Source organism: Vulpes lagopus, chromosome 20 (assembly GCF_018345385.1).
Source record: "Vulpes lagopus strain Blue_001 chromosome 20, ASM1834538v1, whole genome shotgun sequence".
Taxonomy (NCBI): Eukaryota; Metazoa; Chordata; class Mammalia; order Carnivora; family Canidae; genus Vulpes; species Vulpes lagopus.
The window spans coordinates 21,921,836-21,946,391 of record NC_054843.1 but is presented as its reverse complement, the minus strand read 5'-3'; the positions used below and the strand labels follow the sequence as shown (position 1 = coordinate 21,946,391).

Sequence of the window (24,556 nt, the reverse complement as noted above, 5' to 3'; positions counted from 1 at the left end):
TTGGCAAAGAGGTAGAGAAAAAGAAACACTTGTGCACTGTTGGTTGGAATGCAAACTGGCATAGCCACTTATGGAAAACTCTAGAGTTACTTCAAAAAATTAAAAATCAAAAATAGAAGTACCATACAATCCAGTAATTCCACTACTGCATATTTACCCAAAGAATATGAAAATGCTAATTCAACAAGATATATGTGCCTCCATGTTTATTGTTGCCTTATTATATTAGCCAAATTATGGAAATAACCCAAGTATCCATTGACAGATGAATGAGTAAAGAAGATGTAGCATAATGGGACCTTAGTTCAGCCATAAAAAAAGGAATGAAATGTTTCCATATGCAACAGCTTAGATGGATCTAAGAGCTCTAAGAGAATATAATGCTAACTGAAATAAATCAGAGATAAACAAATGCCATATGATTTCACTCATATGTGGAATTTAAGAAACAAAACAAATGATCAAAATAAAACAGAGACACACAAAAAACAGATTCTTAAATATAGAGAACAAACTGGTGGTTACCAGAGGGGAGATAGGTAGGGGGATGAGTGAAATACGTGAAGGCAATCTCCTTCAGAGTATACTTGTCATGACATGAAAGTTATCATGGCCACAAACCAAATAGAAACTTAAGATCTAGACCTCATCAGAGAAGGCCACATTGATGGGTAGATTTGATTTCCCTCGAATTTTTGATGGAAAATTGAAAAAGTGCATTTTTCAGATCCACAACAGCAAAATGATGCTGGCTGATGATGTAACCCTGGACAACTTGATCGTGGCTAAAGATAATCTCTCCAGTGCCCATATCAAGGCGTTCTGCACAGAAACTAGTCTGGTGGCTTGGAGAGAACGTAGAATGAAAATAACAAATCACTTCAAAAAATTTAAAGAAAGTGTTCTTTATTCATAAAACAAGAAGGCACCCCTGAGGGGCTCTGTTTCCAGCAGACCACAGTTGCCTTCAAGGAAATGTTTGGGAGTGTCCCCACCCCTTGGAGGGATGAGGTTGGGAAAGTTGCCCGGATGAACCCATGTTCCAGTTGCTCTTTCTTAGCAGAACCTGCTGTGCCCATTTTTTTTTAAATTAATTTTTATTGGGATCCCTGGGTGGCGCAGCGGTTTGGCGCCTGCCTTTGGCCCAGGGCGCGATCCTGGAGACCCGGGATCGAATCCCACGTCGGGCTCCCGGTGCATGGAGCCTGCTTCTCCCTCTGCCTGTGTCCCTGCCTCTCTCTCTCTCTCTCTCTGTGTGACTATCATAAATAAATAAAAATTAAAAGAAAAAAAATTAATTTTTATTGGTGTTCAATTTACCAACATACAGAAAAACACCCAGTGCTCATCCCGTCAAGTGTCCACCTCAGTGCCCGTCACCCATTCCCCTCCAACACCCGCCCTCCTCCCCCTTCCACCACCCCTAGTTCGTTTCCCCGAGTTAGGAGTCTTTATGTTCTGTCTCCCTTCCTGATATTTCCCAACATTTCTTCTCCCTTCCTTTATATTCCCTTTCACTATTATTTATATTCCCCAAATGAATGAGAACATACACTGTTTGTCCTTCTCCGATTGACTTATTTCACTCAGCATAATACCCTCCAGTTCCATCCACGTTGAAGCAAATGGTGGGTATTTGTCGTTTCTAATTGCTGAGGAATATTCCATTGTATCCATAAACCACATCTTCTTTATCCATTCATCTTTCGATGGACACCGAGGCTCCTTCCACAGTTTGGCTATTGTGGACATTGCTGCTAGAAACATCGGGGTGCAGGTGTCCCGACGTTTCATTGCATCTGAATCTTTGGGGTAAATCCCCAACAGTGCAATGGCTGGGTCGTAGGGCAGGTCTATTTTTAACTCTTTGAGGAACCTCCACACAGTTTTCCAGAGTGGCTGCACCAGTTCACATTCCCACCAACAGTGTAAGAGGGTTCCCTTTTCTCCGCATCCTCTCCAACATATGTTGTTTCCTGCCTTGTTAATTTTCCCCATTCTCACTGGTGTGAGGTGGTATCTCATTGTGGTTTTGATTTGTATTTCCCTGATGGCAAGTGATGCAGAGCATTTTCTCATGTGCCTGTTGGCCATGTCCATGTCTTCCTCTGTGAGATTTCTCTTCATGTCTTTTGCCCATTTCATGATTGGATTGTTTGTTTCTTTATTGTTGAGTTTAATAAGTTCTTTATAGATTTTGGAAACTAGCCCTTTATCTGATATGTCATTTGCAAATATCTTCTCCCATTCTGTAGGTTGTCTTTTAGTTTTGTTGACTGTATCCTTTGCTGTGCAAAAGCTTCTTATCTTGATGAAGTCCCAATAGTTCATTTTTGCTTTTGTTTCTTTTGCCTTTGTGGATGTATCTTGCAAGAAGTTACTGTGGTCGAGTTCAAAAAGGGTGTTGCCTGTGTTCTCCTCTAGGATTTTGACGGACTCTTGTCTCACATTTAGATCTCTCATCCATTTTGAGTTTATCTTGGTGTATGGTGAAAGAGAGTGGTCCAGTTTCATTCTTCTGCATGTGGATGTCCAATTTTCCCAGCACCATTTATTGAAGAGACTGTCTTTCTTCCAATGGATAGTCTTTCCTCCTTTATCGAATATTAGATGACCATACATTTCAGGGTCCACTTCTGGGTTCTCTATTCTGTTCCATTGATCTATGTGTCTGTTTTTGTGCCAGTACCACACTGTCTTGATGACCACAGCTTTGTAGTACAACCTGAAATCTGGCATTGTGATGCCCCCAGCTATGGTTTTCTTTTTTAAAATTCCCCTGGCTATTCGGGGTCTTTTCTGATTCCACACAAATCTTAAAATAATTTGTTCTAACTCTCTGAAGAAAGTCCATGGTATTTTGATAGGGATTGCATTAAACGTGTAAATTGCCCTGGGTAAATTGACATTTTCACAATATTAATTCTGCCAATCCATGAGCATGGAATATTTTTCCATCTCTTTGTGTCTTCCTCAATTTCTTTCAGAAGTGTTCTATAGTTTTTAGGGTATAGATCCTTCACCTCTTTGGTTAGGTTTATTCCTAGGTATCTTATGCTTTTGGGTGCAATTGTAAATGGGATTGACTCCTTAATTTCTCTTTCTTCAGTCTCATTGCTAGTGTATAGAAATGCCATTGATTTCTGGGCATTGATTTTGTATCCTGCCACGTTACCAAATTGCTGTATGAGTTCTAGCAATCTTGGGGTGGAGGCTTTTGGGTTTTCTATGTAGAGTATCATGTCATCAGCGAAGAGGGAGAGTTTGACTTCTTCTTTGCCAATTTGAATGCCTTTAATGTCTTTTTGTTGTCTGATTGCTGAGGCGAGGACTTCCAGAACTATGTTGAACAGCAGTGGTGAGAGTGGACATCCCTGTCTTGTTCCTGATCTTAGGGGAAAGGCTCCCAGTGCTTCCCCATTGAGAATGATATTTGCTGTGGGCTTTTCATAGATGGCTTTTAAGATGTCGAGGAAAGTTCCCTCTATCCCAACACTCTGAAGTGTTTTGATCAGGAATGGATGCTGTATTTTGTCAAATGCTTTCTCTGCATCCAATGAGAGGATCATATGGTTCTTGGTTCTTCTCTTGCTGATATGATGAATCACATTGATTGTTTTATGAGTGTCGAACCAGCCTTGTGTCCCGGGGATAAATCCTACTTGGTCATGGTGAATAATTTTCTTAATGTGCTGTTGGATCCTATTGGCTAGTATCTTGTTGAGAATTTTTGCATCCATGTTCATCAGGGATATTGGTCTGTAATTCTCCTTTTTGGTGGGGTCTTTGTCTGGTTTCGGAATTAAGGTGATGCTGGCCTCATAGAATGAATTTGGAAGTACTCCATCTCTTTCTATCTTTCCAAACAGCTTTAGTAGAATAGGTATGATTTCTTCTTTAAACGTTTGCTAGAATTCCCCTGGGAAGCCATCTGGCCCTGGACTCTTGTGTCTCGGGAGGTTTTTGATGACTGCTTCAATTTCCTCCCTGGTTATTGGCCTGTTCAGGTTTTCTATTTCTTCCTGCTCCAGTTTTGGTAGTTTGTGGCTTTCCAGGAATGCATCCATTTCTTCTAGATTTCCTAATTTATTGGCATACAGCTGTTCATAATATGTTTTTAGAATCGTTTCTATTTCCTTGGTGTTGGTAGTGATCTCTCCTTTCTCATTCATGATTTTATTAATTTGAGTCTTCTCTCTCTTCTTTTTAATAAGGTTCGCTAATGGTTTATCTATCTTATTAATTCTTTCAAAGAACCAACTCCTGGTTCTGTTGATCTGTTCCACAGTTCTTTTGGTCTCGATATCATTTAGTTCTGCTCGAATTTTAATTAACTGTCTTCTTCTGCTGGGGGTGGGGTCCATTTGTTGCTTTTTCTCTAGTTCCTTTATGTGTAAGGTGAGCTTTTGAATTTGAGTTCTTTCCAGTTTTTGAATGGATGCTTGTATTGCGATGTATTTCCCCCTCAGGACTGCTTTTGCTGCGTCCCAAAGATTTTGAACGGTTGTTTCTTCATTCTCATTAGTTTCCATGAATCTTCTCAATTCTTCCTTAATTTCCTGGTTGACCTTTTCATCTTTTAGCAGGATGGTCCTTAACCTCCATGTGTTTGTGGTCCTTCCAAACTTCTTGTTGTGATTAAGTTCTAATTTCAAGGCATTATGGTCTGAGAATATACAGGGGACTATCCCGATCTTTTGGTATCGGTTCAGACCCGATTTGTGACCCAGTATGTGGTCTCTTCTGGAGAAAGTTCCATGTGCACTTGAGAAGAATGTGTATTCAGTTGAGTTTGGATGTAAAGTTCTGTAGATATCTGTGAAATCCATCTGGTCCAGTGTATCATTTAAAGCTCTCGTTTCTTTGGATATGTTGTGCTTAGAAGACCTATCTAATATAGAAAGAGCTAGATTGAAGTCACCAAGTATAAGTGTATTATTATCAAAGTATTTCTTCAGTTTGGTTATTAATTGGTTTAAATATTTGGCAGCTCCCACATTCGGGGCATATATATTGAGGATTGTTAAGTCCTCTTGTTGGATAGATCCTTTGAGTATGAGATAGTGTCCCTCTTCATCTCTCACTATAGTCTTCAGGGTAAATTTTAATTTATCTGATATAAGGATGGCTACCCCTGCTTTCTTTTGAGGACCATTTGAATGGTAAATGGTTCTCCAACCTTTTATTTTCAGGTTGTAGGTGTGCTGTGCCCATTTTTGAAGTGACATGTAGGATGTCCACAAGGCTGCCTGCCTTCATCTATGGCTCACATGTAGTACTTTCTCTCCAATAAAGTGTGTTCTTTCTAAAAAAAAAAAGGGGGGGGGATGTCAAAATTAAGAAAAAAAATTTGATCAGGCTACTTCAAAAGTATGTTTAAGTTTTTGCTTTGTTATTTTTTTTTAAGCTTTCACTTTATTTACAATGTTTTTGGATGGATCTCTTTGTATAGTTTCTGAGTGGATGCTATAGTGGATAATACAAAATACATATTTGATTTATGGCAATCTACTAATGATATTTTTCCAGTTGGGACGAAGTGTGGAAACCTCATTTCCATTTAGATTCTTTTGCCTTTAATTTTCCAAAATTTAATTATGATTTTTTCTTTTTTTTTGGATTTAACTGTTAGGGATCCACTCTGTTTCTTGGATCTGTAGGTTTGCATATTTTGCCAACTTTGGCAGATTTTCAGCCATAATTTATTTAAATTCTCCTTTAGCTCTACTCTCTTTCTCCTCTCCTGTGGGACTCTGAATATGCCTGTGTGGGATCTTTTTTTTATTGTTTTATAGGTCCCTGTGGCTGTGTTCAATATTTTTCAGCTATGTTTTTTATCTCTGTTGTTCATACTAGGTAAATTTTATTGCTTGGACTTTAAGCTTATTGATTCTATCCTTTGTCACTACTATTGAGTCTGTCTAGTGGGTTTTCAAAAGTATCTTTTATTCTATTTTTCAGTTATATAATATCAATTTGATTCTAATTTAAGCTCTACAATATGTATTTGATTGTTTTACAAATCTTAGTTCTTTGCTGGGATTTTCTTTTCTTTTTTTAAAATCTGCTTCAAAAGAATCTGTAATTGATCACAGAAGCATTTTTGTGATAGGTGCTTTAAATCCTTGTGAGATCATTCATTTCAGTGTTGGCATCAGTTGGCTTCTCTTATGTAAGCCATTATTTTCTTAGTTCTTAGTATGGTGGGTGATTTTCAACAGAATCCTGGGCATTTTGTCTATTGTGTAATATTACATTTTTAATATTTATCTTTAATAATTTTACACTGAATTTATACATAATATATTCTTGAATTAGAGGAAGATTTCCTATTAAATACTTTATAGTAAATAAGAAGTGGTTAGTCCCCCTAAGGGACTTTATCTTACTCCTAGGGCAACAAAATGATAGCCCACAGGACTGTTTTCACTTTGTGAGTGGCTTGACTTGTCATAGGTGAGGGAGAAGAAAAATTTTTATCTGCTTCTAAAAAGGGGAAAGAGATCGATATCTCTGTATTCCTGAAAATGTATCTTTATTCCAGACATTTGTGATGTAAATAACATGTCTGATGGGTGCCAGATAGCCCTACACTATAAGTAAGAACTCTTTTCAAGGTCCAGGTCCAAAGAATTCTTCCTTGAAATGTAAATATTGAGGAAAATAACTCAGTGTGCTCAGGGCTCATTTGTAGTTTACTGAGAAACTTAGCAGGAGTAGAATCATTTGGCTCTCTTAGAGAGGAGAAATTTTACTCTTATTTCACATTTGAACAATCAAGTGGATAGAAGCCTGCAGATCTAATTCACATGGTATATAAAGAGTCTTTGGAAACTATGACCTTTTTATAGGAATAGTGAGAAATTCGGGGAAGTTTTATGTCCCCACAATTAGGAGATTCTGGGAGATATCCATCATAGATAGATAGATAGATAGATAGATAGATAGATAGATAGATAGATGATAGATAGATAGATATGAAAGAGAGAGAGAGAGAGAACTAGAATATGAGCATGAGCAGAGGGAGATGGAGGGAGAAGCAGACTCCTGGCTGAGTAGAGTCCTTGCAGGCCTGATCACACAACTCTGAGATCCCTACCCCAGCTAAACCAAGAGTCAGAGGCTTAACCCAGTTACCCTTACTTCATTGTTTTTGCCTTTGTTTATTCTTTTTTAACCAGTGGGCACCTTATTTAAGTTTAGGCCCCAAGATTTAGTTGACTTTTGTAGGCTGTCAGTGGACTTCTCAGAGTCTTTGCAATTGTCTTGGTTGACTTGGTTTATCTGTTGCAACTTGCACTCTCCTTTCCCTTGATCTTGCTGCCTCAGGTGGCAGTAGGGTGTCCCTGGATTGGGAGATTAGAGGAGGATTTGGTGGGGTTCCACTAAAAATCTCTCTTCTTTCTACCCCAAGCCAGCCAGAGTCTCTGGGCAGGAAAAAGAGATATCAGGCCCACGTAGACAAAGAGGCTGCTAAGAGGGTTGTCTTCTATTTGGCAGGAAAGAAGAATGCTTCCCCTGCTGGCTGCTTGTCATTATGGGGTTCCCAATTGACCTCCTTAGCCCTGATGCTGTCAGAGGGATTGATTCAAGAAAGAAATCAACCTCCCTGGACTGCCTTCTGTCGTTAGGCTGGAGATCTGAAGGCATGGGATCTGGGTGGTCTCTATGTCTGTGTTGTTGTGGGGGTGCAGCCAAACTACCTCTGTGTTGTTCTTCAGATCTTGGCTTCTCCAACCCACTCTCTTCTTTCTATCTGTCAGTGCTCTGTTGGTTGTCTCTTATGTTATTACCAGGGTTTATAGTTGTACTTTGTGCAGAGGAACAGGAAAGAATAGGGAGAAATGAGTCTATACCATCTTGTTTTGACTGTAAGCCCCTCTAAAGGAAGCAAAAATGGAAATCTAAGAAGATGTATTTTGGGTGTGCTTTAGGGAAAGAAGATAACCTGTTATAATATGCTATGAATGTCTAAAAAAATTACTGTTGATACAAGCATATAAAATTGAAGGAAAAACAGTTTTTTAAAAAAGCAATTGTGACATCAGATTATTTTCCAAGTATCTTTAAATATTTGCTTTACAAAAGCAACAATGGAAAGTAGAATGTTGATGGTGCTATATTTTAGGAAAGAAAGATACTTTTAAGAACATTATGCTTTAATAATTGTCTTGAGCCTGAAAACATGAAAATAGTAGCGAAAAATACATACTTTTATAAGATTTACTGTTTTAAATATATATATATATATATATAGTTCTATAATTTCAAGGGCATTAGCTTTAATTTATTTTGATGACTAAACTATCCACTGATATCAATCATATCTAGGTTATTTTTTAACTCTATCTTATTATTGCCTTATCATTGTTGTGGTAATTTGTTGCTTTAACTAACTGGTTTCTTTTCCATTTTCTATTCTTTTAGCACATATGGACTGTGTGAGCCAGAGTAAAACAGTTTTCACACTATCAGAATGTCGCTCTGTATTCAAGGCCGAGCAAAAGATGCAATCCCACGCAAAGAGATATACTTGGATTTTGGCAGGGAATATCAGGGTAAATACAGTTTCTTATTAGATGAGGATGTTAATACCAAAAGTTGAGTGGCAATCTTGAAATCGCATGGGGGTTTTTTCTGAAAAAGGTAACCTAAAGAAACAGAATCAATTGGTGGAGAGAAACTAAATTTAATGACATTAATTGAACTCTAAAAGAAGTTGTGTTGGGGCACCTGGGTGGCTCAGTTGGTTGAACATCCGACCCTTGATTTTGATTTTAAGGTCCTGAGATGGAGCTCCATGTCTGGCTCCATGCTCAGCAGAGAATTTGTTTGAGATTCTCTGTCTCCTTCTTCCTTTGCCCCTTCTCCCCACTCTCTCCATCTCTCTTGCTCTCAAATAAATAAATATATAACCTTTAAAAGAAGTTGTGTCAAAGCTGTGCATTCCTCTGGAATTTTCAATTAGAGAAGTTAATACATTCCCTAGCTTAAATCAGTTTGAGTAAGGTCTTTCTGTATGCATCCTAAATATTCCTAAGTAATGCAATGATTACAATGTTCTTTCACTTTTATTTAACTCCTTATCTGTATCTACATCTTTCCCAGAAGATTGAAGTTCAAAAATTGGGGTCCAGTTTAACTGCACAGGTTTCTTTGTGAGGTGTGGTCAATTGGTAATAACTTGGAATATAATTTATTTCTTCCCACTAGCTATTTACTTACAGATAGGGTACCCTAGGAGGACCCATAAAAATAATGATCACTCTTCATTAAGAGGGTCAGAAGGAAATTGGGCCATCTGTGATGTTCCCAATGGTAAATAATAAGCGGATGTCAAACAAATAACAATGAAAAGCCCCGGCAGGGTTTTTAATGTTCTGATAATAACAGAAGCTGTGAGTGACCTATGCTGTAATGGCTGTAAATGACATGAACATGAATGAGTCATTAAGGTTTTGCTATTCAAAATTTTACTCTAAATAGAGGACATCCTAAGATGGGAATGAGGTTGAGGGAGAGTATAGTCATATTAAGGACCATAAAAATTTTACCTCGACAGCATATATTATATCAAAATTGAAGCATTTAAAAGATAATTATGCTGTTTAAATTCTTAGCCTTTCCAGATTTGCAAACCTAAAATACTTTTTAAAAAACTATCAAATAGCTGTTTTCTGGCTCCAGTTATATGATTTCAAATGGATATCACTTGTAGATTATTAGGTAGGTCATCAATGGAACCTGACGTGTTCTCGTGCCTTCATACTGTCACAAAGCCAGAGAGGTAGCAAACCCGGTGACAGGCTCTTATTCCATGGAGGAACTAAGTGATCACACTCACATTTTCCATTGTGGTTTTCCTGAAGTTGTGCTCGGTAACAAATCAAGTATGTTATTTCTATTGCCAGCAGTGAGCTCATTTGGAAGAGATTCAATTCCATGCCAAGGACAATAACCTTCCTTGTTCAGCTTGTCCATTTCAGTCCTATTTTGTGCCTTCCCCCTCCCCCATCAGTCCTGTACACCACAGCCTGATACATACAAATTGTTAAAACCAAATCTCCCAGCTTCTTCTTTACCCACTGTCCTGATCTCTACGTTTTTTTCATAATGGGATCTCTATTCTTTTTGCCTACCCACAGACCCTCTCAAGACCTTGCCCGCAGTGATTCTTCTATCTAAAATGTTCTTCCTTTCTTCTCAATCTGTAAAGCTCTTTTCCATTCTTTAAGTCCAGCTCATGTCTTAGTATCTATGCACTTCCTGTCCTGACTTAGCTACTCCTTTCTTTTCTCCCACAGTACCTCTCCATGCCTCTATTTTACTTTCCTTGTTCCAATTTCTCAACAGACTGAACTGGCTGAGAAGGAAGAAAAGTTGTTCATTCATTAGAGTTTCTTTGATTGATGATTTATTTTTTACAAGAAATCTTTCTTTAATGAGTCAATGATTTAAAAATGATTCCAAGACTATTCTGGAGGTCAAATCCTTTCTAAGGCTCAAAGATAGACTAAAGGTTGTCTATGAAACCTACAAAATTATTCAAAACCATTGTGTATGTTTCCTTATGTACACAAAGAAACCATCATTTGATCAGTTTCTCAAATGTATCCCATGGACAAAAGAGGTTGAGGGCCATGGCTCTAAAGGATTAGGTAAGAAAGCTGAGATCAAGAAACAGTGGAGGAACTCCTCTCATTTTTTTTTTCACACATTCTTAGGATTTCTATCTTTTTTTATTGTGACAAAATTAAATAATATTATATTTATTATTTTAATTATTTCAAGTTTATAGTTCTGTAGCATTAAATACAGTTGCCCCCTGACCAACACCAGTTTGAATGGCATGAGTCTACTTATGTGCAAATGTATTCCTGTAAATATAAAACAGTTCTGTAAATATATTTTCTCTTCCTTATGAATTCTCTTAATAATATTTTCTTTTCTCTAGCTTACTTTATTATAAGAACATAGTATATAATACATACAACATACAAAATATGTGTTAATCGACTGTTTGTGTTATTGGTAAAGCTTCTGGTCAACAGAAGCTATTAATAGATTTTGGAGAGTCAGAAGTTATATGCAGATTTCTGACTGCATGGGGGAGCCATGTTCTTTGCCCCTATGTTGTACAAGGGTAAACTCTACATATGCATTGTTCATCCTAAGTTTTTTATTGGATAACATTTCCACAAATATCGAGCTAAATCATATGCTTTATTTAATTTGAATTTAAAAATGACCACAAAACTAAATTATTACTAATCCCCAATAAGATTTTTAGAAATGTTGGCCTGAATTAGCAGTCTCAAAGACAAAAATAAAATTCCAGTTCAATTATGGGTTTTGACATTTTATTTTATTTTATTTTATTTTAAGATTTATTTATTTATTTATTCATGATAGAGAGAGAGAGAGAGAGAGAGAGAGAGAGGCAGAGACACAGGAGGAGGGAGAAGCAACTCCATGCTGGGAGCCCAACGCGGGACTCGATCCTTGGGACTTCAGGATCGCACCCTGGGCCAAAGGCAGGCACCAAACCACTGAGCCACCCAGGGATCCCTGGGTTTTGGCATTTTAAAATAAAAACGGTCATTCTATGCTTTTTGCATAATGCTCAGTTTTGCAATTAACGAATGATTCAAAAGACAATTCAAGGGAATATCATGTGGCATACAGTGTACCTCCAACTAAATTATTAACTCATCTGTTTCTGTCCCAAACTGAACACAAGCTAAAAAAAAAAAAATGTGACTGTTAAAAATAATAAACTGCTCCATTTGTGTGCTTGCTGGATAACTTTAGACAAACTATGCAGTCATAAATTTCTACATATTCTTCTCTTGCCTCATGGCACAATAGTGTCTTAAATAAGCAGGAGTTACAGGAAAATTAATGTCCCCTTTTTATATAATGAGTAGAATTAATGATGTATTTAACTTTGTTCATTTGATTGACTATCTCTTTTATTAAGCCGTGACTAAAGTGTTCATTTTATTTGCTACGACATACTCAGATTCTAACTCAGAGCCTGGCACATAACCAGAACTCAATTATATTCTTGGTAAAGGAGTGTTTGTTTCATTAGCTATGTGACTGACTGACTGACTGAATGAATGAATGAAGAATGAATGATCTCTTCCTCCCTGTTTGGCCTGGCTTCCCTCCTAGCTTCACCTTGCCCATGTGCCTCTCTGTCCTCTAATTCCTTCTTTTTTATCCCTATAATTCCTTCTTATCTAGCAAATTTTGGCACATCCTCTGCTCTCTGTTCTCTCTGTTTCCAACACCTTTCTTTTTTTCTCCCTCAGAATCTTCATTTCTTCCTGTCAATGTACCTTTCCTCAATTATGTGTGATTTCACACTAAAATTGCAAAAGAAGCCCTGTTGCTTTGTCTTCTTACAAGCAGAATATGCAATATAAATATTGTTGTTATGCAACATCCTTTTGTTTCTCTTTTGAATTATTTAAAAGGTAAGGTGTTATAAATGTTTATTTTTTATTCCTAAGGAAAAAAAAAAAGCTTCTTTTTCTTGCTTGCTATACTTGATTGTAGATTTTTCTATCTTGTGGGTTTGGAATCCTTGAAATAAAAATGGTCTATATACCACAGAAATGGAGGAAGAGAAAAACATCATTGAAAGAGAGATCAATCTTACCAATCTAAGCAAAAACTAACAGACGTGCACAATTAAAATCCTTACATTCCATAGTTTTTAATGCGTTAGCAATAGATTATGGGTTTGCATAGTTGCTTCAATTATTGGTTTAGAAAGTGATTTTTCTGTATACCAGAATCTTGACAATATTTAAGTTAAATTTCTACACAATGAAATATACATAGATACAAAATAGATAAAAAAAAAAAAAAACTCCTTAGGCTTAAGGATCTTAACCACATGTAAAACCAAACAAATGCATTAATTAAAAACAAAATCACATTCTCAATAAAATTTGAATTAGCACCACTACATGTATGTGATGTATACTATTGATTTATTGAAATTGTAATGTTGATGTTGGGTTTGGCTGTAAAATGCATCTTTTGAATTTTCCTTCTTTCCTTGATCACTGCTATTCAGAACATAATATATTCCCCTTTGAGATGTTTCTATTATTTCTATGATTATATATCCTTTAAAAATTAGTGTTTTTTTTTATCAATTCCTCATATTTTATGGGATCAAATAATTCAATAATGCACTCACCAAATATGATGATTTTAAATTAATACCAGTTCTAAAGAACAGTTATAAGTTAGTAAGTAAAGGACCATAGTCAGATAATATTCTACTTGAAATATCCAGTTTGGGTGGCCTGTTTTTGTTTGTTTGTTTGTTCATTTTGTTTTGTTCTGTTTTAGTTCAGTATATCTATACTAGTTTACCCTTTAGGACAACCTAAAACTCCTACTTCTTTCACATTTTTCCCTCAATTTAAACCACAGTGAAATCTTGAACTCTGAACCATAAATTAATTTTACTTTTACTTGTTACAGACAAGCTCATATACAAAAGCAAGTAAATAAATGCAAAAATCACATGGCAATGTTTGCTTATGAAGTTTACATCTAGAATACTTTGATGCTGATTTTTTTCAAGACCATCATACAATTTAAATCCCATGACTAAAAATATGCTAGACCTTTGTAGAGCCTTTAGGAACCTGTAAGAAGCACTTTTGTGCCTTAATAAGTTAAGTTTTCAGTAGAATCCCATGAGATGTGACAACTTCACTTTATATAGATTCTAAAATAAAGATTTGGAGAAGTTCAATTTGCAACAACATTCCACCACACGGTTATAATCTACAAGACTAGCATTCAGTATCAGCTCTATCTGATTCCACTTTTTATTCTCCCCATCACTGCTGATCAGTTTCTGCTGTACTTATTTTGATATAGCTCAGTAACACTATTTCACTACTTTGATAAATGTAGCTCAGCATTATGCATAAGCCACAAGACATTTGAAAATATTATATTAAATTCCAAGATAAAATTGACCCAAATCCTTCCAAGTACCATGAATTACGTCTGTGATAAACTCTCAAAATTAAAAGAAAAAAATATTTAATTCAGCAATGCTCAGTCATTTATTTCTCTTTTAGACCTACAGTGTTTGGATGTATGGCCCCTTTGAGTAGAATCCCAAAGAAAGTCCTGAGATTAAAAAAAAAAAAACTCATAGAAATTTCTATACTTTATAGATGTGCTATGATTAACAGGACTGAGAATTCCTAACAGAGAGTAGTAGAAAGAGAGGGGAGAGAAAGCTTGAAATTTGGAAGACGATGATGGCTTATCACAAACTTTAGATCATTCATTCATTGTGCCATGTTGTGTAACATGTACTTATTGTACTTATTGTACTCATCTATCCCTTCCTCAAAGAATGCAGCATGAAGTTGAGTTATTCTACTTTATTCAATGTCTCCTTTACTCGATATCAATCAGTATGTACTTCCATTAGCGTTTAAAAGAACTTTTCTTTGTGTTTAGCACCAGTAGATTGGGACCTGCTATGGTGACTGAAATGGTATAGAGGCAATGGTTTAGAGGTATAGTGGTAGCAAAGGCAGAGGAAAATTATGAGATATTTGATCTCAATGGCAGTCAGTTTGACATCTGGTATTTAATGGAAAATAAGTGAGCATTCTCACCTCTGACTTTTTCACTATAAATTGCATTACTGTTATATATTTTCCTTCATTAGCTTTTCTTCTAATCTTTTTTTCCTCATGGAAAGCAATTGAGTTGAATAAAATCCCATCTTTTCTGAATCACAGCATATATTCTGTTTGAATGTTGATATTAAGTTATTTTTTTTACTAAAGCTATCTAACATGGGTGTTCTTACATAGCCTCAGGATAAATGTTAGGGCTTCAAAGGTTTTAGTTTAGTTTTGTTTTTATCTCACCTTTAGCCTGCTGTGAGCCATTTTTCTTAAAGTTGGAAAATCCATTCCTTTAAATTTAATTGGCACTGACTCAAAACAATGTATCCTAACTTTTGCTGGCATAGTTTGTGCCAATTATGCCCTAAAGAGTATTAGGATAATTCAAATCTACACAACAAAACAACTAAAAGTATTGAATAGACATAACAAATTAAAATATTTCATAGGGTATTTGAGACTAAATCAACAGCCAATTAAAAAAGGAAAGAAGCTATTCTGCAATATAACCTGAGAAAAGTGAAATCCTACTATAACAGAAGAATGTTGCTAAATTTTCATAGGAGCACAGATTTGCCAGAAGAAAGTAAATATTTGACCTCCTCAAACTGTAGATAAGACAAAGTCCCAAAATTCTGTCATTAGCATGTCCATGTGACCAGTTTGAGAGGCTACCAAGATATGTATGGGTCTTTAAGAGTGATACAGGCCATTAAGGACAAGTTTTCTTTGGAGAATTAAAAAAAAAAACAAAACAAAACCCCCAAACCAGTAATCTTTTAGTGCCTAGTGTAGCCATAGCTCATGGTGCCAAGAAGCATCTAAAGCATGTAGCAGCTCCATCGGACACTGATTAAACTGACTAGTTATGTTTGCCTGTCATCCATCTACTTGCCCCCAGAAGCTAAGAGAAGGTCTCCTTCTCATCATTTTCCTGAGAAATAAACTTAAGTATGCCCTAACAGGAGATGAAATAAAGAAGATCTGTATTCAGTGTTTCATCAAGAGTGATGGCAAGGTCCAAACAGATATAACCTACCTTGCTGGTTTTATGAATGTTATCAGCACTGACAAGCCTGAGGAGAATTTCCATCTGATCTATGACACCCAGGGTCTCTTTGCTGTTAATTGGCTTAGACCTAAAGAGGCCAAGTATAAGTTATAGAAAGTGAGAAAGATCTTTGTGGGCACAAAAGGAATCCCTCACTTGGTGACACAGGATGCTCACTCCACCCACTATCCAGATCCCCTCATGAAGGTGAATGACACCATTCAGATTGATTTGGAGACTGGAAAGATTACTAATTTCATCAAATATGGTAATCTGTGGATGTTGACTAGAAGTGCTAACCTGGGAAGAACTGGTGTGATCACCAACAAAGAGAGACACCCTTGTTCTTTTGATGTAGTTCACATGAAAGATACAATGGCAACAGCTTTGCCACCTGGCTCTCCACCTTTATTTTATTGGTAAAGGAAACAAACCATGGATATCTCTTCCCAGTGGAAGAGGTATCCACCTCACCATTGCTGAGGAGAGAAACAAGAGACTGGCAGTCAAACACAGCAGTGGGTAAAATGGCCCCTAGGTAACATGATTGGAGGAAGTCTTTATACTTAAAGATCATACAACATGATTAAAAAATAAAATCCAACTAAAATTTGTTCTACTTTTTATTGTCACTGTATACTAACAATTTCAAACAATATCAGTGATAAAATGCTCCTCAAGAGAGGGCAGATTGTTTCCATGGCCTCTCTCTCTTGATATGTCACTGATCAGAAGTCAAGACTGGAGCCTGCCATGTATGGTACTAGAGGGTGCATTTGACTACCGAACAAAAGTGGAATCCGTGGGCCATGTGGTCATTTTTTTTCTCCTTTCCACTCTTATGGATTGAGAAGGAAAGAGCTGCTGGTTTTTCTCCAGGCGTTACTTAAGAGGATTTCATAATAGTCCATTTTTTTCTTGATAAGGATAGAGAAGGCTAAAACTTAAAGGAAAACTGGAACATTGAGAAATTTGTTCCAGGAACTTTTTTAAAGTACTAATTTCTTAAAGTTTATTTCTTAGTTTGTTACTGAGATGGAGAGTTGTATTTAAGAAAAAGAAAATTTAAATGCTTGACTCTTTGGGACACCAATTGGTGGCTCATTAGTTGAGCATCTGCCTTCAGCTGAGGTCATAATCCTGGGGTCCTTGGATCAACTCCCACATCAGGCTTCCCATAGGGAGTCTTCTTCCCCCTCTGCTTCCATCTCTGCCTCTGTCTCTCTCATGAATAAATAAATACAATTTTTTAAAAATGCTTGACTCTTTGAAGAAATAATGCTGTGATGTTACAGATATATTTATGCCTTAGTTGGCTTTGGTTCAGAAAGTTTCTCATTCTCCACCTAACTCTGGGAAATGAACAAGGGGTGGTGGAAAGGGAGGTGGGCAGGGGGTTGGGGTGACTGGGTGATGGGCACTGAGAGGGGCACTTGATGGAATGAGCACTGAGTGTTTTGCTATATGTTGGCAAACTGAACTCCAATAAAAAAAAAAAAAGATAGTTTCTCATTCTCCATTTATGTTAACCCCTTTCTCATGTTCAATTTATTTTTCTCCTTTTCTCTCACATGATAAAAGAAAGCCCCACACTTTGGTTTAGGGGCAGTAATAAGAAATAAATCTTCTGAGATTTTACTTTAATTAAAAAGAGCTATGTCTGCTTATAATGTTTTTCTTTCTATATGCAGTGAAATTCTATTATGGATGCTGATGGACAGAGAAGTAGAATGTGTGCATCTATATATGGGTCCATAGAAAAAAACAAATATTAATCTAGTAGTTTCACATTACTTGGAGGGCTCTATGTTTTATAACATTTCCCATTACAATTAGATATCATATCAGGATACTCAATTTTTAAATATATGTTTATATTTTCAGAAAGGCAAAGATAATTTCTGGAAGGAAAACCCATGACTATCTTTTTTATTTTTCCCCAAATAAATTTGTTTTTAGCAACAGTATATAGTTTTTTCTCAAAGTATTTATGACTCAGAAGAATTTCAAAAGCCACCTCTCTATATATAGAATGTACAGAATAAAGAGGAAATCCATCCCTCATACTGTTTGATATCATCTGTGATGTTGGAAAAGTTCTTGCTGTCCAACACAGGAACCACTAGCCATGTGCCACCACCGAATACTTGCATTGTAACTAATACGGGTAATTAAAACTTAAATTTTGTCATTTTAATTCATTTAAACTTAAATGGCCATAGGCAGTTAGCTGCTACCCTATTATTCAATGGAGCATGAACAGCAGTGCATTTAAAATATACTTGCTCTGGAAGATGGTTTTTCTCCTTGTATTTAATAATACCAGGAAAAGATGCTACTTTCCTCCATATATTCTAGCCAATATAGTTCAAGTAGCTTAACAGGTATTTGATTTCTCTTTCTCCGTCCAGCACCAGTTGCTGGCTGCACACAGGAGTCTGCTATGCTTAGGGACAGAGGCCAGTTCACAGCTCCGCTACATGCAGTCAAGGGCTGCATTATTCGTGAGCAAAAATGTGGATAACTCCCAAAGGCTCCTAACTGACTCCCACCAGAAGTGACACGTGTAACGTTGCCTCACAACCCATTAGTCAGAATAGTCACGTGGCCTCTGTGTACCTGCAGGAGGGCTTGGAACTTCCCAGGGCCCACAGCAAGGAAAGCAGATAAGGGTGAGCAGAATAATCACTATTGCCCTTTATTTCACCTGAGTGATCATGGACATATTGGACTCTCCAAATTCCAGTTTCTTCATCTTCTTAAAATGTGAGAATTCAAGCTGATCTAGAAGTTCTTTGAGGATTAAATAGGATAATCTTGTGGAAATTGCATCACATACAATATGGCTCATAGTAAATGCACAATAAGGGTCAGTTCTATTGCTTTCTTAGGTCATTGTTCATTTTTTGTGCTGATTTTTTCTTTTCACTCTCAGTTTAAATGTATGCATGCACTATCTACTTACAATTTCACTTGGTGTGATATTTGTAAACTTTTTTCTAATAGGATGAAATTATTCAGTGACAAAATATTAAAGAAAACATGAAATATAATAAGTCCTTTAGAATAATTGTTGACACAAAGCATTTATTACCTAGTAGTATATCTATCCACTTGGGAACTCAATTAATATAGAAATCCATATAAAAATTGAAAAATATGAAAGTGTCATCTTTTGGTAATCACTTTTCTCTTTACTTTCATTAGTAAAAGTTTCATAAATCTGAATTACTCTTCAAAAGAGAACCATACAGTGTTTTCAGGCAGGGTGTGGGCAATTTGAGGGAGGAAGCAAATGGAAAATTAACCATGTATAATGAATACTTGAGTAAATATTAAAATAAAAATATGTTTATATAGCTAGAGGGTAAGTTCCAGCTGCTCCTAGGCATATTTAAATTATGCATTCTTATTTTAGAGGATATGTGACCTTTATATTGCTCTATTTTGGAAATGGCTTCTGTTCATGATTTTGGTAAGAAAATGCCATGTGTGCTCTTATTTAATTGTTTCTAATCATATTCTACCTAGTATTCAATAATAATAAGGTTGCTCAATTAGTGTCCTTCACTTTAGTGATGGCTTAACAGTGATGGTTACATTATTTCATATGAACATGCTAAAAAGACCAAAAAAAAAAAAAAAAAAAAACAGAGAAGGTCATCTTAGTTCTTGAGATTGAGACTACTTGACCAGTATAATGTCTCACTGATGCATCATGAGAGGTGAGAAGAGTTTTAGTCTCATTATAGTGAAGATATTCAGTGCCTTCTGGTGAGTATTTGATCACAGTAGCATATGCTGGAATCACCCTGACTTCTCCTCAAACCCATTGTCCCCTTACACACACACACACACACACACACACACATACCCCAGTACCTACTCTTCTCTGCACTTTTCTTCTTTTTACATTTCTCTGTTGTAGTTCTTAGAATGGAGACTGTTTCAATCCTGGTTTGGACATAGACATATTCCAATGGGGCTTATGTTACAATGACATGTCTTCACCTACCATTTGTTCATTCACAACTAGTTTGAGGATGAAATGCAGCAAAGGATAAGCAAAGGCTGGTGCCAATAGCTCTTCCTTTAAATAAACAATCCCATTTCCAATAAACTGTTATCTGCTGCTCTGCTACCCCACGTTTAAGAACTCTCTGATCCCATACCCAAACTTGAGAAAAAAATAAACTTTAAAAATGTTAAATGTGGCTCTAGTTATCTGACACAGGTTTCACAGTGTCTTCACTTACTAAGGTTTATATCCCTTTCAGTATAATATTTTTAAGCAATATTTCCCAGCATGATTAAAACTTGGAATTTCGGGATGCTTGTGGGGCTCAGCGATTGAGCTCCTGCCTTCGGCTCAGGGCATGATCCCAGGATCTGAGATTGGGTCCCACATCAGGCTCCTTGCATGGAGCCTGCTTCTCCCTCTGCCTATATCTCTGTCTCTTTCTGTGCCTCTCATGAATAAATAAAATTTTAAAATAACTTGGAATTTCATAAAACTTAGTCAATGTAATTTTAATATAAAAGACAATTTTCATTCAGACAGAAAACTGAGCTTCCTAGATGCCACTTTGTTTTCTGTGTGTGTTTGCATGTGCATGCAACTTATCAGCCCTATTAAATCACCTTGTTATGCTCAACCTTGCATCTGAAGCACTGAGCACCAAAGACCATCATTAACAAGAAATAGCTTCTATTTCAAGTTCCTGTAAAATCCATTGTTGTGTCTCTAATTTTCTTGTTAGTAGTTCTAAAACTAATCAGGATATGTTTCTCTCTCAAAATTAATTGTGAAGTTATGTACAACCCAAGGAATCTCTCATTTGCTTCTTTGCCAGGTGGGAAGATTTTTAAATTGAACTATAGTCTTTAAAGCTGAATTTCATGTTTGCAAAAGCAAGGGGAAAAAAAAGAAACAAACATACCATAGAGTGGACACCGCTCTTGTAAGAAGGACTGAGAGTATTCAATGAAACATTTTAGCAAAATATACCTTTCAAACCAGTCTATCCTGACAGAAGTTTCTAGGCAAAATTACTCATTAGCATTTAATCAAGACAGTCCGGGGCCTTGCATATGCCTCCAGCAACTGTCAAGATACCGTATTTATATGATGAATAAAGCGACAATGGAAACAAAGGTTCTTCATAGTCTAATGTGTCAAATTTAGAACACAGTATAAACCATTAGTTCCAGAGTATGTGCATATGAAGTTAATATTTCCCTGTCAAATTCCAGCACAACTTTAACGTCTATTTCATAGTGAGAAATATATAGATTACAGATTTAAAAAAAGAAACAGTTAAATTGATCTAATGCAAAAGGTGCATAAAAGTAAGGTATAATTGTTCGTAATAATATGTATACTTTTAGCTCAATCTGTTTTACAGTTATTAATAAAAATATGAATATTTATAGATTAGATACCAGACTGGGTACAAATATCTTCTCCTTGCCTTCTCAAGGTCTCATTAAATGTCAGAACTTCTTAAGTTTTGTGGAGATAGAAAAGATTTATACTAGGTATATTTCATATATATTTTAATATTTTAAAATATACTAATACACATGTATAAATGTAATGTATTTCCATATTTTTGCTCTATTGATAAACTAAGCAATGTGTATCAGGTAAAAGTTATTTGAAGGTAACAAAAAGCATATTATACACTTTAAGCAAAAAGTATTACAGGGAAATTGGTAAACACAAAAATGTTGGAAGATCTGGAAAAGCAGGCTTCAGGTTGGGCCACCATTATAATGATTCCCAAAACTGTTGTTAAAATCAGCATGACTGCTGCATGCTGATCCCAGGCACTGATCCACCAGAACTGTGGGCCCTGGAGCAAGTGAGTCTCTGCTTGCTTATTACTGTCTAATAAAACCTTAGTCATGAGACCTTTCAGTTGTATATCAGTGGACCATATGCTTGGGGGATGATTGCTAACATATATCTTGGAGGTTAGAAATAAAAGAAATTTCCAAAGGAATTTTTATATGTTAAAGTAGATGTACAGGATCCTCTGGGGTTGGGATAATATTAAGCTAAGATTGCCTTTTGCCTTTAGCAAAGTACCAACATCGAGGCATCTGAGTTCCTAGAGGAAAGTCACTCTGCCTTTTTCAAGGACGTGTCAGTGGGCTATAAGTCATAAGGAAATTTAATTTTTCTTTTGCCTTTGCTTCCCGTATCAGTGGATACCTCTCCCATTCAACTGTTACTTCCTCAAATCAAATTCTTTTGATTTTTTTCCATGCAACTATTTAATCTCTTCTGCCCCTTTATCTCTCTTATTGTGTTATTTTAGGCTTTTATGTTTTCTGGTCTAGAATCCTCCAGTAGAACCATCCCATATCCCATTCTTTCAGTCCTCTTGAATGTCAAATTTCAACATGGCCATCAGAGAGATCTGCCTAAAATACAAATCTAACTCCGCTTCTTTTCTGCTCTAAAGCATTCAGGGATCCTCTTACCTAAAAAGGTACAGGCTAAGAGCCGTAGTATAACAATTATATGACTCTCCATATCATCTATATCTTCAGGAACCTTTAAAGTTTCCCCCTTTGTATTTGTATTTCCACAATGCCAAATAACTTGCCACATCCTATATGTATCTAGATGCCAAAATATTTCTCTTCTTTATGCCCTGCTTGCCCTCTGACTATCCTGTTCCTGAGTCTCCTTACCTGCTCAAAAGAGGTTTCCATGACTACTCCTTCTCCATGCTTAGTAATATATGCCTTCTAAACACATATTATCCTATATACTTAGTACCCATTTAACTTGCCAGATTATTTTAGAATAATCTCTTTTCTTGTGGGTCTGTTTTTCAGATAGTTGGATTCTTTGGATCAGTATCTATATCAAAATTACCTCTTATCCTGTTAGCACATCAAATAAGTGCTCGTCAAATAAATTAATTAGTTAACAAATGACTTATTAATGATTTTTTTTATCATTAAGAGGTATAACACGCCTCTTCCATGTCAAGAGTGATATTCTTGAACTACCAGTATTGCTAAGCTACCAGCATTGCTAAAGAATTCATAGCTAAGGATATTCTAAAGAAATAATTTCCTAAAAATTGAAAATGTTAACTGATATATTTAACGGAAAGGAGGGTAAACATAAAGCTTTTTCTCCACATTCTGTGTGTTGCTCTTGTCCTAAGAAAGGTGTTTCTTTGAGCAGGTGCCTCGGGTGTCAGCCTGCAGGGAGTCATTTAAAACTGGGGCACACCAGGGTAGTTTCCATGGAAGCAGAAATTAACCCCCAGGAACCTCGTATGTTTTAAGAGCCTTCAGGAGCACATCTGGTATAGCCTCCATCAGAGACAACAATTGAGGCAAATTCTTATTATAAAAGACAAGTAGAAGGAAGAGCAACCACCTTAATCATCATTTCCTATACTGCTATAAATCTTCCTTTGAAGTGGCATGTGTTTTATAAGAATATTCAGGGAAAATAGACACTCTTTAGTTTGATTTTTAAAGTTTTCTTTTTTCCAAAATTATAAATTATTTTGATTTAGCCTATTTTACAATAGTAATAATAGATATTTAAATTGATAAACACTTTCTGTCAAATAGTTTATCCATGCTATTGCTTTTAGCCCAAGTTTTTCTTTTTTTAATATTTGTAAATAGCTTTAGTCATATTTTTCCAGGAAAGGTTTCAATAACCCCCCAAAAAAGACTGTTTAGGGACAGCCCAGGTGGCTCAGCGGTTTAGCGCCCCCCTTCAGCCCAGGGCCTGATCCTGGAGACCTGGGATCGAGTCCCACGTCAGGCTCCCTGCATGGAGCCTGCTTTTCCCTCTGCCTGTGTCTCTGCCTCTCTCTCTCTCTCTCTCTCTCTCTGTGCCTCTCTCTCTCTTTCTGTGCCTCTCATGAATAAATAAATAAAATCTTAAAAAGAAAAAAACGAAAAAAGACTGTTTAAGATTGCTACTCATTGGGATCCCTGGGTGGCGCAGCGGTTTGGCGCCTGCCTTTGGCCCAGGGCGCGATCCTGGAGACCCGGGATTGAATCCCACATCGGGCTCCCGGTGCATGGAGCCTGCTTCTCCCTCCGTCTGTGTCTCTGCCTCTCTCTCTCTCTCTCTCTCTGTGACTATCATAAAAAAAAAAAAAAAAAAAAAAAAAAAAAGATTGCTACTCATCATGAAGGAAAATACTGTGACCTAACAACTCTCATTGTTAGGAAAAATTATTTAAGAATCATATTAGGTTTATTTAACAATCTGTGCCAGGCACTGTTGTGTTTTATACATATTAATTCATTTAATATTACACATTTATAAATATGAACTCATTTAATCATAGCAACCTTCTCAAATAGAGGGATCCCTGGGTGGCTCAGCGGTTTGGCGCCTGCCTTTGGCCCAGGGGGCGATCCTGGAGACCCGGGATCGAATCCCACTTTGGGCTCGCGGTGCATGGAGCCTGCTTCTCCCTCTGCCTGTGTCTCTGCCTCTTCTCTCTCTCTGTGTGACTATCATAAATAAATAAAAAATTTTTTTTTTTTTTAAAACTTTGATGTGCTTCCGTTAGGCTAAGGAGAAAGCCATTTTTTTTTTAATTTTTTATTTTTATTTTTTTATTTATGATAGTCACAGAGAGATAGAGAGAGAGGCAGAGACACAGGCAGAGGGAGAAGCAGGCTCCATGCACCGGGAGCCCGACGTGGGATTCGATCCCGAGTCTCCAGGATCGCGCCCTGGGCCAAAGGCAGGCGCCAAACCGCTGCGCCACCCAGGGATCCCAATAAATAAAAATTTTAAAAAAAAACCTTCTCAAATAGAAAC

General features: G+C 36.6%; 1 pseudogene; it reads left to right on the top strand.

Annotated features, from left to right (window-relative positions):
* The first annotated feature begins 667 nt into the window (after positions 1 to 667).
* Positions 668 to 16,261, top strand: LOC121479360 (annotated as a pseudogene).
* Positions 16,262 to 24,556: the final 8,295 nt, after the last annotated feature.